Raw genomic sequence first — 7576 nt, forward strand, 5'->3', positions numbered from 1 at the left:
GCGGGGAGTGGAGGGTGTCATAAATGATTTAATGCTATTCAGGTAGTTTAATTGTTATTACCAGGTACTCTTCTAGTCCCTAGAGATACAAGGTGAAAAAAAAATTGTTTCAGTCCTCAGGAACTTTAAACAACTAAGGAAGAAATTAGGCTGTGTAGAAGAAAGCTAATAGTAATATTCACTGGGCACTTACCGTTGCCTGCATGCAACTGATAATCAATACATCCTATGTATTGTTTCATTTAATGCTCACAGTAGTCCTGTATGGTGGGTACATTCAGCTAGAGCATCAGCCTGACTGTGGGCTCTTTTTTCTCACCTTTTCACCTTAAAATTGGGATGGTAATAAAACTTCTTCCACAACAGGGGCATCTGGGTGGCTCGGTCTGTTGGGCATCCAATTCTTGATTTCGGCTCAGGTCACGATCTCATAGTTTGTGAGAGAGAGGCCCACATCAGGCTCTGTACTTACAGCATGAAGCCTGCTTGGGATTCATTCTCTGCCCGCGCCCCCCCCCCCTCTCTGCCCCTTCCCAGCTCGCTAGCTCTCCTTTTCTCAAAATAGATAAGTAAACTTAAAAAAAGAAAAACTTCTTCTGTAATAAAGCAGACAAAAGTTATAGGCATGAGGACCAATCCAAACTCTATTTAAAGTTAAGGAAACAGCTAGATATATCTAATATAAAAAAAATAATAACCCAGTATTGGGACTAATCCAGAAAACTATGACAAATGTAAAAATTATTGAGCTGAAAATTTGTTCCAGAGAAAATGGTGTCGACTTGTGTCTCCCTACTTCTCCCCACTAAATACAACTACCAACCCTGGAAATAATACAAAAGACTACCAAAGGAGAACTCTAAATGGTGGTAAGGGGAAGGTGAATTGGTTCAGAAACCTAGGGCTAGAGAAACAGCACAGTAATTGAGCATCTTACATCCCCTTACCCCATAGAAAAAGGCGACCAAAGCCTACCTTTCTCAGCCTGGCAACAGAAGACAGCCCAGATGTGTGCATTTCCCCCGTGATCAATCCAGAGTCCCTCTGACACCTTCAGGTAAGCCAGACACCACCCGCAAGTGGAATAGATGAATGCCCTGCTAACAAGTGGCCGTGGCGAGAGTTATCCTTTCCTACTAGGCCTGAAATCCCTCTTCCCCACTGGGAGATACCAGAATGGCCAGGCAACAACAGAAAGAGGAACCCAGTCAGAACAGGCAGCTCGGCCTGGGAAACATCTCTCTCTCTCTCTCTCTCTCTCTCTCTCTCTCTCTCCGTTCCCAGCTCGCTAGCTCTCCTTTTCTCAAAATAGATAAGTAAACTTTAAAAAAGAAAAACTGATGCCCAGCAGGCATAAGACTCCCCTCCCCCAGCCAAGACACCAAGACAGCCAGATGGCATGGTCAGGAGGCCTCTACCATGAAAAGCACCAAGCCAGGGGAATCTAAGGCCTGTAGGACTGAGAGGCTTCTCTGGCTGAGAACAGATCACAATGACACCAGAGAGTCTAAAAATTAAGTGGCCCATGGACCCACAACTCCTGAATATAGGCCAGGACCTGTGAGTAATAACATCCAAAACATCCAACATTTGTATCTTTGGAGTTCCAAAAAGAACTCCAAAAGGCTGAAACAGTCATTCAGGGAAATGGTGACTGACAACAGCCCAAATTTGGTGAAAGACCAATCTGCACATTCCAGAAGCTGAATAAGACCCAAACTAGATAAAGCAAAACTATATGTCTTAATTAAATGTTTAGAAACTAAAGACAAAAAAAGGTCTTGAAAGCAGACAGAAATGACATCTTACCTATACGGGAACACTAATTTTCAGATTAATCATTTGAAACCACAAAGACCAAAAGAAAGTGGCACATGAATTTTCAAGTGTTGAAAGAAAAGAACTGTTAACCCAGAATTTCGTATGCAGTGAAACTGTCTTTCATGAATTAAGGGTAAATAAGGACATTCTCAGATGAAAGGAAACTTAAGAATTTATCACTAACCGGTATACCCATTAAAGATTGGCTAAAGCAAGTTCTTTAAACAAAAAGTAATAAAAGGAGGAAATTGGGAGCAGTAGGAAGGAAAAAAGGACAGCAGACAGCAGGAGTGAGAGTACTTGATAGACTAGTCTCATGAGTTTCATAAATCATATTTAGTCCTTGAAACAAAAATTGTAGCATCATTTGATACTCAGGACAGGGGCACCTGGGTGGCTTAGTTGGTTAAGCATCTCACTCTTAATTTCAGCTCAGGTCAGATCCCATGTTGGGCTCTGCTGACAGAGCAGAACCTGCTTTGGGATTCTCTCTCCCTGTCTCTTTGCCCCTCCCCCACTTGCATGCACATGCACTCTCTCAAAATAAGTAAACTTTATTAACAAAAAAAAAGATACTCAAGACAATGATATTTAAAAGTGGGAAAAATAAAGAGAGCTAAATGGAAATGGAGTTCTCATATTTCCCTCGAAGTGGTAGAATGTTGACTAGTGAAATAAGATATGATATATATGTATATTTTAATACTTAGAGCAACTATAGAAACTATATATTTGGAGAGTCTATCTCTCTAAAACACGGTAAGTAAATCATGGTGGAATCCTAAAAAAAAAAATGGTTAACCCACAGTAAGGTAAATAAAAAGAGGAACAAGAACCAGAGTAAAAAGAAAAAAAGAAAAGAAAACAAATAAAATGGCATACTTTAGGTCTAACATATCAAGAATTGCCTTAATCACAAATAATCTACATAGACTAATCAAAAGACAAAGACTGACAGAGTAGATTTAAAACAAAACAAAAAACTACCTAACTATATCCTATCTACAGGAAATTTACTTCAAAATTTAATGACCTATGTAGGTTGAAAGTAAAAGGATAAAAAAGATATACCATGCAAACATTGATCAAAAGAAACATTGATCAAAAGTATTAAAATTGGATAAGGTGGACTTGAGAGCAAAGAAAATTGCCAGCGACAAGGACATTCTATAAGAATAAAGGGCTCAGTCCGCCAAGAAGACATCACAGGCCTAAAATGTGTATGCACAAACAACAAAGCTTCAAAATATATAAAACAAAAACTGACAAAACTGAAAACAGAAATAAACAAAACCACAATTACAGTTGAAGACTTTAATGCTCCTCTCTCACTAGTTGATAAAGCAACTAGACAGAACACCACCAATGATATAAAACTCATGAATGCCATAAACTGAAAGCTTAATATTGGCAATTATAGGACATTTCACCCAAAGATAGCAAGATACACATTCTCTTCAATTGCCCATGGAACATAGAACAGACCATGGCCTGAACCATAAAACATTAACATTTTAAAAGAATTAAAATTATGTTGCATATGTTTTCTGAGCACAATGCAGTCAAACTAGAAATCGATAACAAAGATTAACAGGAAAATCTTCAAACACTTGGAAGCCAAAAAACACACTTCTAAATAATCTATTGGTCAACGAGGACGTTTTAAAGGAAATTTTTCTAAATCGTACAACTAAATGAAAATACCTGTCAAAATAGTTGGGATACTGCTAACAGTGTTGAGAAAAATGTATAACATTGAATGCTTACATCATAAAAGGAAAGATCTTAAATCAATAAGCTAACTTTTTCAAGAAACTAGAAAAAGAAGAGCAAGCGGAAGAAAGGAAGTGAGAAGGATTAGAATAGAAACCTATAAAATTGAATATAGGAAAACAATAGAGAAAATGGAAACAACAAGTTCATTTAAAAAATAAAGTATAGGGGCACCTGGGTGGCTCAGTCGGTTAAGCGCCCAACTTCAGCTCAGGTCATGATCTCACAGTTGGTGAGTTCAAGCCCCACGTAGGGCTCTGTGCTGATAGCTCAGAGCCTGGAACCTGCTTCGGATTCTGTCTCCCTCTCTGTCTGCCCCTCCCCTGCTTGCACTCTCTCTCAAAAGTAAATAAACATTAAAAATAAATAAATAAAGTATATAAACCTCTACTGAGACTGATGGCAAAAAAATTGAAAAAAAAACATAAATCACCACTATCAGAACAAAAACAGGTTATCATCATAGATTCTACAGTATTAAGAGGATAATAAAAGAATACTCTGAATAATTTTTACATTCATAAATTTGACAATTTAAAAGAGATGAGAAAATCCCTCAAAAAACACAAATTACCAAGCTTCAACCAAGATAAAAAAAAAATCTGACCATTCCTATAGCCTTTAAATAAGTTGAATTCACAATTTAAAAACACCTGAAAATAATAATAAATACATACACACAAGCTAATAAAGAAAAATCTCTAGGCCTAAATGGTTTCACTGGAGAAGTCTAACAAACATTTAAAGAAAAATTAACACCAATTTACATACAATGTTTTCCAGAAAATAGAAGGGAGCACTTGCAATTCATTTATGAGGCCAGTATTACCCTGATAAGGAAATCAAAAGAAGCCAGTACAAAAACAAAATTGCCAATTAATGTCTCTTATGAACTTAAATGCCAAAAAACAAAAATATTAACAAGCCAAAAACAGTGAATAAAAAGAATTATGTGATATGACCACGTAGAATTATTTTCCAAGTATGAGGGATCGTTTAACATTTGAAAATCAGTCAGTGTTCCCTATGAAAAGCTAAAGATGGAGAATCACAATATATCAATTAAGACAAAAACATTTGACAAAATTTGACTCCCATTTGTGATTTTTGAAATTCAACAAATTAGAAGGAAATTATCTCCACATCTACAAAAAGTCTACAGCTATCATGCTTCATGATGGAAGAGTACTTACTTATTCCTAAGATTGGGAACAAAGCAAGGATGTCTGTTCTTACTACTCTTATACTACTAGAAGGTATAGCCACTGGGATAGGGCAAGAAAAAATTTAAAAAGATACCCTGGGGCACCTGGGTGACTCCGTTGGTTAAACATCCTGACTCTTGATTTCGGTTCAGATCATTGACTCACAGTTTGTGAGATTGAGCCTTGCGTTGGTATCTGCCGTGACAATGTAAAGCCTGCATGGGATTCTTTCTCTCCCTCTCTCTCCTCCTCACACACTCTCTCTCTCTTCTCCCCCACCAAATAAATCAATAAACCTTAAAAAATAAATAAATAAATAAAGGTACCCAGATTGAAAAAGACGAAATAAAACTATTTGCAGATGATGTGATTGTCCACATAGAAAATTCCAAGGAATCTACGGAAAAAAAAAAAAAATCTCCTACAAGTAATAACTGAATTTAGCAGGGTCACAAGATACAAGGTCAACACACAGAAATCCTTTACACTTGTATATGCTTTAAATATGCAGAAACTAAAGTTAAAAACAATACCATTTATAATCACTCAATAAACTTAAACACTTTAATACAAATTTAATGAAACATGCATTAGATATGTATTCTGAAAATTACGAAATGTTGACAAAATTCTGATGAAAGAAATAAGACCTAAGTAAATGGAGAGAGATGCATGGAGTGGAAGAGTCAACATAGTAAAATGTCATCTCTTCCCAAATTGATACATGGGCTTAATGCAATCCCAGCCAAAATCCCAGAAAGGACTGTTGGACAGACAGACTTATTCTTTACAAAATACATGTAAATGCACAGGCCATAGAATAGCTGAAACAATTTTGACAATCATGAAGTGAGAGGGATCTCTCTATCCAATATTAAGACTTCCTGTAAAACTACAGCAATCAAGACGGTATGGTATTGGAAAGACAGACAAATAGGTCAGTGGAATAGAGTGACCTACACAAATATGGTCAACTGGAATAGAGATCAGGTCGCCTTTTCTACAAACAGTGCTGGTGCATCTGGACATCTAAAGGCAAAAAATACAACAACCTAAATTTCACATGTTGTACAAAAAATTCAAAATGGATCGTGGAGTTAAATGTCAATTTTAAACCATAAAACCTTTAGTAAAAATAACAGGTGAAGATCTTTAGGATCTAGATGTAGGCATAAACTTCTTAGATTTGACATTAAAAGCATGATCTATAAAAGGAAAACATTGGACCTCATAAAAATAAAATAAAACAAATTGGACCTCAGCAGAATTAAAAACTTTTGCTCTGAAAGAACATGTGAAGAGGATGTGAAGCTCTACCCTGGGAGAAAATGTTTGCAAGGCACATATTTGACAAAGTAGTAGGATCTAGAATATGTAAACTCTCAAAACTCAATAGTAAAAAAAAAAACAAAAACAAAAACAACTTTTTTTTAAAGTCTGGTCTGGCCTATAAGGAGTTTGAAAGTTTTCCTCACAACAAGCAAAAAGGCTGAACAAAGAAAATCAACAAGTCTCCTCAGATCCATCAGAGAATGGAGACTGAAGGTAAAACTGCTGCCCCCAAATTGAGAGAGACAGGCAAGCAGATACACAGAGTGACAGCACCCCAGAACAGACGCCCAGAAGTAGAAACTTTTGCTGGAACCAGTACTGAGTAAGAAAAATTGTAATTGACATATTGTTGGAGGCTCAGCCTAAGACAAGTTTGAGAGTTAAAAGTTCCAGGGTGCCCATTCTTAGGAGACCACCACACTTTTGTGAGTTTTACTGACAGGAGCCTTACCAAGTTCTCATGGTAAAGATCAGAAAAAGGATCTTTTGCACTGATGGAGTCAAGGTGGGAGAGTACACACGCCCTTGCCCTTGGCAAACTGGATGGTTGTGGTGGGGCCTTTACAATGGGTACCACAGGTGCCCATTGAATGATACCTTTCAAGCAGTCAAAAGGTTTTTGCAATTCTGCAGTGGGAATAAACCACAGACTATAAGGCAGTTTGACAGCTTTTAGAACCAGGGCTCCGCAGTTGGGAGGTAGCTTTGCAGTTTCGGAGGTTTATTTTCCATGATTGACGGCAGCATGGTTCCAGTCAGGGGGAAAGAGATCCCTGGAACTCCATCACAAGGGGTGCCTTAACGGAGCCATGCTGGCAGCAAGAAATGGACCAGTGGCATGGTTGGGTCAGCCACAATGGGTCACATTCTCCTAGCATTAATTGAAGGAGCTGCCTTGTTGACAAGGTCTGCCTCTGCACAATTTCTCAATGGTCCTCAGTTTGCTGAAGACCCCTCTCAGTTGCCTTCAGCCCCGTTACCATCGTCACCTTTTGGAAATTATCAACCATATCAATACACTTTCTTTCCCAGGATTTCTGTAACAGAATGAACGGTAGTTCAAGAAGGAATTTGAGAAGATAAGTTACAGTCTGTTTTTAAACCATAGGTGAGATAGCTATGGCCAGATAGGCTATGAAAAGACACTTAGCTCTTTTTTTTTTCTATTTAAAGGAACATGGGGAGGGGCAGATGGTAAAAGATAACACATTTATTTATTCTCACTTGAATTGCATTTGTGATTAAAATAGCTAATATCTTTAAAAGAAAATATAATAAATACTTCGAAGATGAAGGACCAAAGGGCAAACAGCAATGAAACCTGACCGTCATTTCCTTGGGCCCATCTCCGCCTGGTTTTGTGTGTTCTGTCAGTCAAACAATAAGAATCTACTGGAATTTGCTCTTTCAAAAGGAAGGAAGGAGGGAAGGGAAGCAAGGAAGGG

General features: G+C 37.6%; 1 pseudogene; it reads left to right on the forward strand.

The window, feature by feature from the left end:
- Positions 1-6591: 6591 nt before the first annotated feature.
- LOC125929770 (mitochondrial import inner membrane translocase subunit Tim17-A-like) lies at positions 6592-7245 on the forward strand (annotated as a pseudogene).
- The last annotated feature ends 331 nt before the right edge of the window (positions 7246-7576 follow it).

The sequence above is a fragment of the Panthera uncia genome, chromosome D1, assembly GCF_023721935.1.
Source record: "Panthera uncia isolate 11264 chromosome D1, Puncia_PCG_1.0, whole genome shotgun sequence".
Lineage (NCBI taxonomy): Eukaryota > Metazoa > Chordata > Mammalia > Carnivora > Felidae > Panthera > Panthera uncia.